The sequence below is a fragment of the Scyliorhinus torazame genome, chromosome 6 (genome assembly GCF_047496885.1).
Source record: "Scyliorhinus torazame isolate Kashiwa2021f chromosome 6, sScyTor2.1, whole genome shotgun sequence".
NCBI classification, from domain to species: domain Eukaryota; kingdom Metazoa; phylum Chordata; class Chondrichthyes; order Carcharhiniformes; family Scyliorhinidae; genus Scyliorhinus; species Scyliorhinus torazame.
The window spans coordinates 137,548,399-137,563,019 of NC_092712.1; positions in this window are offsets into that span (position 1 = coordinate 137,548,399).

The window sequence follows — 14,621 nt, forward strand, 5'->3', positions numbered from 1 at the left end:
CCCCTCTACCCTGGGGAAAAGCCTCTGACTATCCACTCTGTCTATGCCCCTCATAATTTTGTAGACCTCTATCAGGTCGCCCCTCAACCTCCTTCGTTCCAGAGAGAACAAACCGAGTTTATTCAATCGCTCCTCATAGCTTATGCCCTCCATACCAGGCAACATTCTGGTAAATCTCTTCTGCACCCTCTCTAAAGCCTCCACATCCTTCTGGTAGTGTGGCGACCAGAATTGAACACTATACTCCAAGTGTGGCCTAACTAAGGTTCTATACAGCTGCAACATGACTTGCCAATTCTTATACTCAATGCCCCGTCCAATGAAGGCAAGCATGCCGTATGCCTTCTTGACTACCTTCTCCACCTGTGTTGCCCCTTTCAATGACCTGTGGACCTGTACTCCTAGATCTCTTTGACTTTCAATACTCTTGAGGGTTCTACCATTTACTGTATATTCCCTACCTGCATTAGCCCTTCCAAAATGCATTACCTCACATTTGTCCGGATTAAACTCCATCTGCCATCTCTCCGCCCAAGTCTCCAGACAATCTAAATCCTGCTGTATCCTCAGACAGTCCTCATCGCTATCCGCAATTCCACCAACCTTTGTGTCGTCTGCAAACTTACTAATCAGACCAGTTACATTTTCCTCCAAATCATTTATATATACTACAAACAGCAAAGGTCCCAGCACTGATCCCTGTGGAACACCACTGGTCACAGCCCTCCAATTAGAAAAGCATCCCTCCATTGCTACCCTCTGCCTTCTATGGCCTAGCCAGTTCTGAATCCACCTTGCCAGCTCACCCCTGATCCCGTGTGACTTCACCTTTTGTACTAGTCTACCATGAGGGACCTTGTCAAAGGCCTTACTGAAGTCCATGTAGACAACATCCACTGCCCTACCTGCATCAATCATCTTAGTGACCTCCTCGAAAAACTCTATCAAGTTAGTGAGACACGACCTCCCCCTCACAAAACCGTGCTGCCTCTCACTAATACGTCCATTTGCTTCCAAATGGGAGTAGATCCTGTCTCGAAGAATTCTCTCCAGTAATTTCCCTACCACTGAAGTAAGGCTCACCGGCCTGTAGTTCCCGGGATTATCCTTGCTACCCTTCTTAAACAGAGGAACAACATTGGCTATTCTCCAGTCCTCCGGGACATCCCCTGAAGACAGCGAGGATCCAAAGATTTCTGTCAAGGCCTCAGCAATTTCCTCTCCAGCCTCCTTCAGTATTCTGGGGTAGATCCCATCAGGCCCTGGGGACTTATCTACCTTAATATTTTTTAAGACACCCAACACCTCGTCTTTTTGGATCACAATGTGACCCAGGCTATCTACACCCCCTTCTCCAGACTCAACATCTACCAATTCCTTCTCTTTGGTGAATACTGATGCAAAGTATTCATTTAGTACCTCGCCCATTTCCTCTGGCTCCACACATAGATTCCCTTGCCTATCCTTCAGTGGGCCAACCCTTTCCCTGGCTACCCTCTTGCTTTTTATGTACGTGTAAAAAGCCTTGGGATTTTCCTTAACCCTATTTGCCAATGACTTTTCATGACCCCTTCTAGCCCTCCTGACTCCTTGCTTAAGTTCCTTCCTACTTTCCTTATATGCCACACAGGCTTCGTCTGTTCCCAGCCTTTTAGCCCTGACAAATGCCTCCTTTTTCTTTTTGACGAGGCCTACAATATCACTCGTCATCCAAGGTTCCCGAAAATTGCCGTATTTATCTTTCTTCCTCACAGGAACATGCCTGTCCTGTATTCCCTTCAACTGACACTTGAAAGCCTCCCACATGTCAGATGTTGATTTGCCCTCAAACATCCGCCCCCAATCTATGTTCTTCAGTTCCCACCTAATATTGTCATAATTAGCCTTCCCCCAATTTAGCACATTCATCCTCGGACCACTCTTATCCTTGTCCACCAGTACTTTAAAACTTACTGAATTGTGGTCACTGTTACCGAAATGCTCCCCTACTGAAACATCTACCACCTGGCCGGGCTCATTCCCCAATACCAGGTCCAGTACCGCCCCTTCCCTAGTTGGATGCACATCAGGCAGAGACAGAGACTTTCCAGGATGGGACAGTCAGAGATATGCTAGATCCCAAGACACAGCTGTGCCCCAGTCAGGTGCCGTGTGTCTCGGCATGTGCATTCCTCTGCTACTGGAGATGCAAAGACAAAGCCCAGAATACCAGGAGGGGTTGTCAGTGGCATTCCTGCGACTGCAAGGCCGAATGAAGGAGTCCCAAAGCCTTCAGTTTCAGGAAATATTGCAGATGTTGCATGTCACCCAGGTCAACACTGCAAGGGTGGCAGCCACAGTGGAAAGCCTGAGACAATAGGACAGAACCAGAACTGGTGAACTCCAAAGCATTGTTCAGTCCCTGAGGACCATGGCTGTGGGTATTGAGACCATTGTGCAGACACCGGTGGGCCTCCAGGATTGGCAGCACCAAATGTTGTTGAGGCTTTTGCAGCTCACTCCAGCTGCCCCTCCATTCCATGGAGTAATGTAATGGCCCACAAGCACCTGGAGGGAGAGGAAGCACTGGGGCACCTCCTGGGGCCTTTCACCCAGGTGACTCTAGCAGTGACCAGGCCTACTGAATCTCCCTTCCTGAGACTGGCGCTTCTCATGGGCAACAGGCAGAACAAGGTGATAAGGCAACACCAGTGCCACCCAAAACTCAGTCGGGGCCCTCCAGGTTCAGGCCTGTCAGAGGACACCTGCCAAGGGCAACTCAGGCAACAGGGAGTGAAAGGCAACAGGACGCTTCTACTTCTGATGTGTATGATGGCCATACACCTCAATGTAGTGGGAGGGCTCACAAGATGAAGGAATTTTAGGGGCACAGAGTGGACACGGGTGAAGTTAGCCACTGAAAACTGTGAGTCTAATTTATTTGTCACAAAACCACAAGTCACATATTGACATTTTTTGTTGTTCACAACCTTAAGGCCTCACTCTCTGACCCTCCGCCCACTTGGATAGGTCATCACCCCATATTGACACCACTTTTTCCACAGTCCCTCAGTGTCAGGCAAGCAGGAAGGGCTACTCAAAGGAAGAGTAGCATACATCCTGAAAGGACGCTACCATTATTCAGTGAACCCCAGGCCCCAGCGCTTCTCCTCCTCTAGAGCAGTGGGACAAAGGGATGTATCCACAAACCTCACACACATGTTGGGGCATGACGCAAGTATCCCTGATGAATATCAACCTCGTTGTTTTAAAGCTGTCACTCTGGTTTTCACTTCCTGTGGCTGGCTAAACTGGGCCCCAAATCCAAACTCAAGTCTCTGGTTCAAAACCCTGTATAAAACAGCATTTAGTGTTAAATCTTGTAATGCTAAAGTGTTCCCCGTCTTGTATCTGTAAGTTTGTACCTATCTTGTTGAATAAATAACAAGTACATTTTAGGTGCACAGGTTTTTTTTTCACACACACACGTGTCTCCCTTTCTCACACATTCTATCCCCTCTCTCACACATTCTCTACCCCCTCTCTCACACACTCAGTTCCTCTTTCAGACACTCACTCCTTCTCTCACGCACTCACCTTTTGTCTCACACACTCTACCCCCTCTCTCAAACATTCACCCCTCTCACAAACACTTACCCTCTCTCTCACAAGCACCCTACCCCCTCTCTCACGCACTCTCCTACACCAGAGGCCTGCCCTGCTCTCTCCAACATGCCCCCCGAGGCCGCTCTGCTACCCCCCTATACTCCATTGCACGCTCCGAGTTTCATTCCTAGGCACTCCACTGACCATGCTGGAGACGCCAGCCTCTAATTGGACAAGCAGCTCGGCAGCTTTTATCAAATTTTTCAAATGCCTTGCTAAACATCCCAGTTTGGGAATCCCTGCCATGCCATAGAACATAAGGGGTGGGATTCTCCGTCGGCCAACGCGGAATCAGGAAACGTGATTGGACGGAGAATCGGTTCCAACACCGATATCGCAGCAGGTGTCGATTTCCGTCAAATCGCAATTCTCCATCGCCTCAACAGCGGCATTCATATGTTCCAGCACGCACGAGAAGTAAATGTCGTTGGCATATCATTAGCGGGTCCAACCCAGTATTCTCCGGGGTCTCCGCGATTCTCTGCCTCCAATGGGCCAAATTCTCGCTGGCGAGGTTCACTTGGGCTCTTAAAAATTGTGAAACAGGCCCCGTGGCTGCTGAGGGAGAGAGGGGGGTACTGAAAATATCCAACATCACCATAGTTTGCTGACAGTTGTGCTGCTGACCAGGGGGCTTCTGCCCGGGTTGGGGGGAGTAGAGAGGGGTGGCCAGGAGGTGGGTTGTGGTGTCAGGGTGAACGAGCATGGAACACCATTGCCGCAGCCTGCAAGGCAGCCATGCAGCTGCACACGCCATTGATTGCCCGCTGTGAACTTAGGGCCACGAGTTGTATGGGTGTCCCCCCAAGGTGCCCTCTGACCCCAGTGCCATCTTATAATATAATAATAAGAATAATCTTTATTGTCACAAGTAGGCTGACATTAACTACTGCAATGAAGTTATTGTGAAAAGCTCCTAGTCGCCACATTCCGGCGCCTGTTCAGGTACATGGAGAGAGAATTCAGAATGTCCAAATTACTTAACAGCACGTCTTTTGGGACTTGTGGGAGGAAACCGGAGCACCCGGAGAAAACCAACGCAGACACAGGGAGAATGTGCAGACTCCGTACAGTTGGCAGAATGGCATGAGGGGAGTGGAGTGTGCACATGCAGCTGCAGCTTGTCAGCCTCCTGAGTGTCAATAATGAAACTGGTGAATCCGGCATCGTTTCTCATTGGAATCGATTGTGTTCCACCTGGTGCTGGTGCTAACCCCTCAACAGTCGCTGAATTGGTCCAGGTGCAGTGCCAGTTTTGCTGTCATGGAAGTCCACGCATCCTGCCCCTCATGACTACCTTTCTGTCTGGTCCCCATTTGTGGGGACCAATAGCAAACGGTGCTTGCCCGAGGTCCCCAAGCCAAAGGGATTGAATCCCAAAGCCTTAGGCACCTTGGGAATCTGCACATTAGGATAAGGCTTACTGCCTCGCTCTAATATGCAGATTTGCTGAAAAGTAATCCCGCCCATTGTGGGCGGAATTGCAAAAAAACATAGGAGCAGAATTAGGCCACATGGCCCATCGAGTCTGCTCCGCCATTCTGTCATGTCTGATATTTTTTTCATTCCCATTCTCCTGCCTTCTCCCCATAACCCCTAATCTCCTTATTAATCAAGAACCTATTTAACTCTGTTTTATTCAGCCACTCAGTGATTTGGTCTCCACAGCCTTCTGTGGCAAAGAGTTCCACAGATTCACCACACTCTGGCTGAAGAAATTCCTCCTCATCTCTGTTTTAAATGATTGTCCCTTGCGATGTCTTTCAAGATTGCATTGAATCTCGCAAGGTGCTGCGAGCCAGGGAGATCCCAGGAGTGGAGTCTCCTGGCTTTGGCAGCTATGCTGCGCGTGGGGAGCTGCTTTTCCTGAGTAGCGTGGTGGGAGGATAGCACCCAACGTATTTTTGGTGAGAAACATGCCGGTTTTCAGTCAGAACCTTGACACTTTGTGCCATTTGTTTGGAAATGTTATCAAGTATCTTTGTTCTTTGTTGAGCAGAAAGGCCTGCACAGCTCCAAACCTGCTTATAAAGGTTGGTGAAGTAAATAAAAAAAAGATAATGGGCGGGATTCACCAGTCCGCGGCTGTCCTCGCCGGCATAAATATTTCTTGTAGTTGTCGACTATTTTACCCATTAGATAGAGGAGCAGAACCCACATGGCCTCACCTCTGAAGCCATTATTACCTCCTTAAAGAAAATTATTTTGTGATCTCTGACAATGGATCAAAATTCGCGAACGAGTCCTTCCAATCTTTCATCGCGACATATGGAATTGTGTATGCCACAAGCTCCCCCAAATACCCTCAGTCTTACAGAGACGCCGAGTGAGGAGTATGTAATATAAAGACCTGCTGAAGACGAATGGCGACTTTGAGCTCCCTCTGTTTAGTCATGGTCCCACACCTTTACACATTGGATTTGTCCCATGTCAGCTTCCGATGGGCTACAGGCTAAATTCCCAACTTCTTTCCCTGCTACCAAATGTTGAAGACTATGTTCGAGCTAAGAAGAAGAAAGAAGCCTACTGAGAGAGTCAAGCATTTACTTTTAACCAGAGCTCAAGACATCCTGATTCTTAGAAGGGGAGAGAGAGTATTGATCAGAGACCAAAATTATGCTGGTACAGTAATTAAGAAGTTACAGCAACCAAGATCATATCTGGTCGAGACAGTCAGGCATCATTCGAAGGAAAAGATTTGCCCTAATTTTAATGAACAGAAAAACATTAACAGCATAGGCAGTGTACCCTGAACCTCAAGGGAGCATCATACCTACAGAACCACAAATTAATGAAACCAGGAGCTACAACTCCCACAAACTGACTTCAGATCAATCGCATTCCCATGTATCCCAGAAGGAGCTCTGCACTCATTTTGGAAGACTGGTAAAATCTTCAAAGAGACTTTCCTTTTGAAAAGAGACATTTGGGGAGAGAGGGGTGGTGTGTGCAAAATATGGGGATAAAGATCCATGGGGGGGTGGGGGGGAGCAGGAGAGTAAAGGGTTAACTCTAATGGTAATAACTGGGTGTATGCTTAGGGAGTTGTGTCACAGTGATGCCACTCACTGAGAAGAGTTGAGTATAAAACATCTCAGACTGTAGCTCCGGCTGTCTCTTGATCTTATCTAACATTTGTACATAAATGGTTTTGAACAAAAGACCATTGCCTTCAGCAAAATCTCTTCCAGAGTAAGATGTCAATGAATCCTGAGGTAAACCGGCAATAACAGAATAGGTACCTCTTTAACTAGCTCAAAAGGTATCTCACTGCTTTCATGTAACAGCACCACCTCGATGCCTCCAGCATAATACAGCTCAAAGAGCCCGGAGCTCGTCTTCCACCCATTCACACCATGCTGATCTATTCATTGTGTCCTAGAGTTTTCAATGCTAATCAAACTAATTGCCTCAACAGGCCTGTACCAATGCTAGCTGAACATCAGTCAGTTGGCTGACATTGGCCTCATGTAGATGTGCAGAATGCACCAAAATGTATGGGCAGTTTACTGTTCACTCTCTGATTTTCTTTTCCATTGAAGATAATACATATTGAGGCACGAGGATAGATACAAATGCCGGGCATATTCATATGTACTTCCTTTTACCAATGGAAGGAGCCTAGTGCTTCTTTCAGGTGGTTGCTGGGTTGCCTGAAAGATAAATCAGCCTACTGTCAGGTAAAATGCCCTTCAGGCGTCCTACAAGTGTAGGACTTTAACCCCAAAGTTGACCTTGTTTAAGTTTCATGTCGTTATCATTACTGCGACAAATTCTACCATGAATTATTTTGTTATGGGAAATTCCTTCTGCGGGATTCTCCGTCGGCGGGATCCTCCGCTTTGCCAGCAGCGCACCCACGCCTGCAGGTTTCCCGATGGTGTGGGATGGATGGGAAACCCCATTTGCTGAATGGCAGAACGGAGGATCCCGCTGCCGGGGGGGTGGGGGGGGGGGGGGGGACCATGCCGGAAAACGGGGCTGGAGAGACAGAGAATCCCGCCCCTTCTGTTTGCTACTTGTAATAAACTCAAACTATTCACTGTCAATTGGTTCATGGTTATCATCAAAGTCAGTGTACAGAGGAAATCTGCCCCATGGTGAGTTGCTGATAATAACTAATGTATGCAGGATATTTTGAAGAAATGCCAAACTCTACCTGAGTGACAGAGGAAATTTAAGGTAATATATAAGTAAATCTGATTTGTCAATGCCTTGGAAATCAAAAATAGTACAAGTAACCAAATCAGAGCCAAATATTGAAGTCCCAAAATTTCTGGCATGCTAAGTTTCTGTAAACTGTGCATCTCGGCCGGAGATGGGATTCTGTCATACCAGGTCTCAGTTTATCTACTGCATTGAAATTTCTAATCATAATAATAATAATCTTTATTGTCACAAGTAGGCTTACATTAACACTGCAATGAAGTTACTGTGTAAAGCCCCGAGTCGCTTCACTCTGGGGTCTTCGGGTACATTGAGGGAGAATTCAGAATGTCCTATTCACCTAACAAGTACATCTATTGGATGTCACTAAAGGAGGTGGAAGTGGAGGTAATGGTGTAGTGGGATTATCACTGGATTAGTAATCTGGAGACCAAAAATAATTCTCTGGGGACCCGGGTTCAAATCTAACCATGGCAGATTGTGAAATTTGAAATCAATAAAAATTGGAATTAGAAATCCAATGATGACCTTGAAACCATTGTTAATTGTCGTAAAAACCCATTTGATTCACAAAGGTCCTTTGGGGGAGGGAATCTGCTGTCCTTACCTGGTCTGGCCTCCATGTGACTCCAGACCACAGCAGTGTGGTTGTCTCTTCAAATGCCCTCTGAAATGGCCGAGTGGGCAATTAGGGATGGGTAACAAATGCTGGCCCAGCCAAGACACCCACATCCCATGAATGAATTTAAAAATTGAATAAAGGTGGCGAGAGAAAATCATCTTGCAAATTTCACTCCAGTTCCTATGGAAACGTGAAGTGGCTGTACTTCCTTGTCTGAAATTTAATGTGCTCATGCCCCTGATTTCCTGTTTTGGGATCCATGAAGTGGTTCAAATTCTACCTCAGCACAGGTGTGTACCCCAAGCGTTCTCCCAAGAATACATGTGGGCTTGGTTATTTTTCACTGGAGTTATTATAACAGATTTAGATTAAGCAGTTGCTATCTGGAGGCTATTTTTAAAAATTATTTTCATTTCAATTTTCATTCGATACAAGTTACATCATTATTTTTGGGCATATCATATGAAATAGCTTTTTTAAAAATCTGTAGTGTGTCAGAGATTTTCGATGGAGTATAGCTTGACATGTTCTGCATCTAAGGCCAGAAATTCCATGACTGACATTTCTGATCAGCAAGAGCTTGCAAACCTATTCTAACATATGGAGGTATGTTTACTTGTAACAGTGACACATATCACAAGGGTTTCTTTTTTAAACAGAATGAATAATTGTTCCTCCGAATGAGCACGACTTTACAGGCAACCTGATTGTCGTACCCACCACTACTCTTGGTTTTGGTGTTGGGAAAGGCATATATCACAGGTAGGCAGGCTTTGTTAAACTATATAAGTCGTGGTCAACTGACTTATCATAAACCCTGGCTTAATTACCAGCAGTCGACATGGGCCAGAAATTTGAATTTGTAACTTTTTAAAAGATTTTCGTGTGAGCTAAGAAATTGGAGTATTCCTCCTGGTCACACAGGGACATTTTGAGTTTTAGCTGCTCTGAGCTTCTGTCCCTATCCCACAACTACAATTCCTATTGTATCCTTACTGACCACATACCTTAGTGCCAGGGATAGTTGACTCAGGTACCTGGGAAGGCCACCTGCTGTGCCAAATCTCACTGTACCCACTGGCCACCAAGTGATTCTTACTGCATTCAGGTGGAGGTCCGTAATGCAATATTATAATGAAGCCCAGGAGAGAAATGATCCCGGCCTTGTAAGTGCCCCACACCACCTCCTATGACACACAAAACCTTAGTTAAAATTGGGGCTATGATACTTGAAATCTATTTCAAGTCTATGCCGAGTCGCTCAGTGTGGAATGCCCTGCCCTACTCAAATTGAGCCGCACAAATCAGGAAGATCTGGGTTTCGATTCTTGATCTGTGTGCCATTCATTGATCATAGCAAGGATGCAGGTGGCATGCTACAAATGGGCTCAGCACCCCTTGGTAATGGGGAGGGAAATCAGCCAAACAGTCCAACATTTGTCATGTGTTTCCTGTTAGATGTTTGAGGGGACATTAGGTTGAGCCCGAGATCGGGCTCAGCTCTCTGCTTCTCAGCTGATGGTCTAGGTTCACATATGAAGATTCTTCAGTTGAACGAGATACTGGAGGGGGGCTCCATCTATGAGACATACCACAGCAAATGTCAGAGAATGGGTAGATGTATGGGTGAAAAATGAAAGCTCAAAACACAAATTATTACATATAATTAAATGCTAATGACTTAACAACAATTAAATGGTTTGTGATAATAAGTTTAATTTTCAGGGAATAAATAGATGGCAATTACATTTAAACTCCCCACCCAACAGAACATCTGTATCAGTGGTATAACAGTAGGAACAAATTGTAATATAACTATTATATTAAGTGTTAAATGGTTAGATGAGGAATATAATGAAAAACGCAGCATGCTTTCTTCAGCTGAAGCAACATTATTGTTTATTGCAAAACACCCACATTTTAAGCCAAATCAAAAGTCAAACAAAGTAACCCGACAAAGTTCTGAGGTTTCAGTCTCTGAACAACATACCAATATCGTCCATCATGTAAGCTTTCAAAAATATCTCCCATCAACTGAGAGATACAATTGTTTTGAGTGAGCTGAAGATAAATTGAAGTTGATCATTTTTTTCGTCGCCATTTGAGCCGGAACCTGGTAAAGTGGATTTCTGCTGTGGATCTCATCAGGTTTATATCCCATTGAACTCAGTTTGCTAGAAATTGGACAGGTTCTACAATGGGTGGGCAATTCATCCAAAATTGGCCAAACCAGCATGAATGATTGAGGGATTTCAAGCATAAGTTACATCCAGTGCAATTTGAGTTGCGGTGAACTTTGCACTACTTCAAGTAACAATTTTGCTGGGAGATATCCCTGCCCGTAAAACTGCCCACAACCTCCAGAACAAATTTACCACAATGACAAGTTTCTGTTAATTGTGTTCATTCATAAAATCATGGGACTAAGGAGCAGTGATTGGCCATTTAGCCATTCAAGCGTGCGCTGGCATTCAATAAGATCATGGCGGATCTGGTTGTTATTATGACCGGTAAGGACACATGTCAGCACTTGCCCTTTCTTTCCTGCTCCTCAATGATTGTATTAAGATTTTTTATAACTTATGAGGATTAAGGTATTCAATCAATATCTGTGTTTAACCATTTACATGCTGATTGAATAGAAACCACTCTGATAGGATTTCTTGAATTTAATTAAAAGGGGTTAGTTTTTATTGAATGAAATACCCACAATGGTGAAGACATTTTAAAATATAGACCCGCAACCCAACCTTCACAACACAGATATACAGCCAAACACACACAAGCATTCAAAATTGCAGGTGCAATTCAACGGGAAAAAAACAGAGTCTGCTTTTGGGCGTTTAGCAGGGTGTTTCTCGACGGCAGTGCCAATATTTTCGCCTTGGCGAAGAATGCCCTGTTGAGGCCACAATTTAGTCCTTTCGTGCACTGACGTGCTCAGCACACTAGTGCAAGAAGACGACTCGTGGATTGGGGAGCCATTTTTAAAGGCAGCCGCAATGGTTTGATGCCCCTCAGCGACCCCACCATTAACTCTTAAACCCACACTTCACCCAACCTACCTCTTCATGGCTCCTCGAGCCCCACCCTCGCCCAACCTCTTAAGGGCAAGGCACCCCGGGCCCGACCTTGGCATGGCAACCACCTGGTAGTGCCAGCCTGGCACCCTGTCAGTGCTTCTTCCAGCCTGGCAGGGCCACCCTGGCAGTACAAAGGTGCCAGGCTGGCAGTGCCAAGATGTCCGGGTGCCAGCAGAAGTGTCAGAGTGCCAAACATCCCAAGGTCTGACCACCCAGGGGTCTCCAAAGGCCTGGGAGACCCCACCCCAGATGTCTTATGCCTGGTCAACGTCTGTGTGGACTAGTACTAAACAGAGCTTGGTCAAGGCCATCGCTGTGGGGACCATTAGTTCCAGGGCACTGGGAGAATACAGAGTGCATATTTAAATGGGCGTAATTGCTCATTTAATATGCTGATCTGGATCTCGCACAGCGAGAGCAACATTCAGATCGCGATGTCTTGTGAGGTTTGGTTGAAATTCATAGGCTGTGTCAAGCACCAGGAATCCCACGAGAGGCCTGGCCAGTAATTCCAGCCCACCAGGTTTTAGAGTAGGATGTTAATTTTTGGCCAAATTAATATTCACTGATAAACGGCAAAAAATAGAGAATTCACTGTTCATGTGTCTGTCGCTGGTATCTGTGGCGGAGGCAGAATTTATTCACAGTATTCTTGAAACTCCAGTGGAGTAAAGCCTGATATAAACCGTAATTTAAAAAAAAAATACAGTGCAGAAGGAGGCCATTCGGCCCATCGAGTCTGCACCCACCCACTTACACTATCACTTCCACCCTATCCCCATAACCCAATAACCTCTCCTAACCTTTTTTGTTCCCTAGGGGCAATTTATTATGGCCAGTCCATCTAACCTGCACGTCTTCGGACTGTGGGAGGAAACTGGAGCACCCGGAGGAAACCCACGCAGACACGGGGAGAATGTGCAGGCTCCACACAGACAGTGACCCACGGGGAATCAAACCTGGGACCCTGACGCTGTGAAGCCACAGTGCTACTTGTGCTACCGTGCTGCCCTTTCTGGAGACAGCGTTTTTTAAACCATTATCCGTCTTTTCAAAATGTCGATGTGATTGTACCCGAGGTTCTTTCCAATTACATTTCTTTATCTCTCTGGTGGCTTCTAAACTATATCAGAGAACTGGGGCGAGATTCTCCGACCCCCCGCCGGGTCGGAGAATCGCCGGGGGCGGGCGTGAATCCCGCCCCCACCGGTTGCCTAATTCTCCGGCACCAGACATTCGGCGGGGACGGGAATCGTGCCGCGCCGGTTGGCAGGCCCCCCACCATGATTCTCTGGCCCGGATGGGCTGAAGTCCCGCTGCTAGAAGGCCTGTCCCGCCGGCGTAGATTAAACCACCTACCTTACCGGCGGGACAAGGCGGCGTGGGTGGGCTCTGGGGTCCTGGGGGGGCGCGGGGCGATCTGGCCCCGGGGGGTGCCCCCAAAGTGGCCTGGCCCGCGATCGGGGCCCACCGATCCGCGGGCGGGCCTGTGCCGTGGGGGCATTCTTTTCCTTCCGCCTTCGCCACGGTCTCCACCATGGCGGAGGAGGAAGTGACTCCCTCCACAGCGCATGTGCGGGGTTGCCGTGAGCGGCCGCTAACGCTCCTGCGTATGCGCCGCCCGGAGATGTCATTTCCGCGCCAGCTGGCGGGGCACCAAAGGCCTTTTCCCCCAGATGCGGAGGATTCCGCACCTTTGGGGCGGTGTGATGCCCGACTGATTTGCACCGTTTTTGGCGCCGGTCGGCGGACATCGCGCCGATACCGGAGAATTTCGCCCAGGGGGCGGAACCTTACCAGATTATGGCAAAATGTCAGGGTCAGGCAGAAAACTGTTAAGATCAGTTTTCTCATGAATCTGGAGCCTCTTTGCCAAAAGAAAATGAGTGGACATTGTTTATGCCATTTCTCTGCTGGGACGAGGCCTGATAGAGCCAGGAATCAGCTCCAAATAAAGGGTGGCCCAAACAGCACTTCTGTCGAACGGTCCCCAGCCCCATCATGGAGGTCTTGGTGGTTCCCCCCACCCCCTGCGACATGTATTCTTCACCCAATGCCCAATGTAGTTACGTTGTGTACCTTCTGTTGCCCTATTCTGTATTTTTTAAAATTTTCTTTTCTTTTCATGTACTTCATGATCTGTTGAGCTGCTCGCAGAAAAATACTTTTCACTGCCCCTCGGTACACATGACAATAAACAAATCCAATCCAATCCATTCATCACCAAAAATTAACCCCTCCCCTACATTCTTTGCCAGCATCCCCCCTCAGTGTCAACTCTCCCGCCTCCCCGTCCACCACATATATATGCCCCCCCCATGGGGCTCCCACTAGGGTCTGCCCTGGCACTGCCCCCTAGTGCAGGTCGGCACTGCTAGGTTATCAGTGTGCCAACCTGGCAGTGCCAACCTGGATGTCCTAACCATAAAGTGCCAACCTGTGCCAGGGCACTTCCCGGGCATTCCAGTCTGCACCCCAGGGGGTTATTATTGCCTTTGTGTACCCAGAGGGATCCTCTCAACTACCTCACACCTGGCTCAACCGCTTGTAAACCTTGCCGATGTGATTTCATGTCGGTGAGTTTTCAATATTTAGTGAGGGGGGATCATTTGGCTGGGGGGGGGAAATGTATTAAAATGTATTAAACTGACGTTCGTTCCCTTTGTGCACATGAATCTCGTGACGTCACCAGCGAAGGGCGGGGAAAATTGGAAAAGATGATTCATCTGATGAAAATTGTGTTTCCCGATTCTCATTAGATTTACCGTCTTCACCGCCAATCCCAATGACAGTGAGTGGGGGCTCACAATTCTGCCCAATGTCTTGAACTTTAATGAGAAGGGAAAGAGATAGTTTAACACGCAGATTTCTTTTGGATTCTGATTTTTCTTTAGCACCTTGGGTGCTGTACTAAAATATATTTCACGAAGGTTACCCCAGTCACATGGACTCTCTCTCCACATTGATTTCAGATGGTAATTTATTGGATCATGTCTGGACAGACCTTGGTTATTGTTGCAGCTGAAGTGATTAGGTCCTTTATGTCTAAAACATTAACCCCTGAATGATCCATCCTTTATCTTGATGAAGTGGGAAGTACAGTT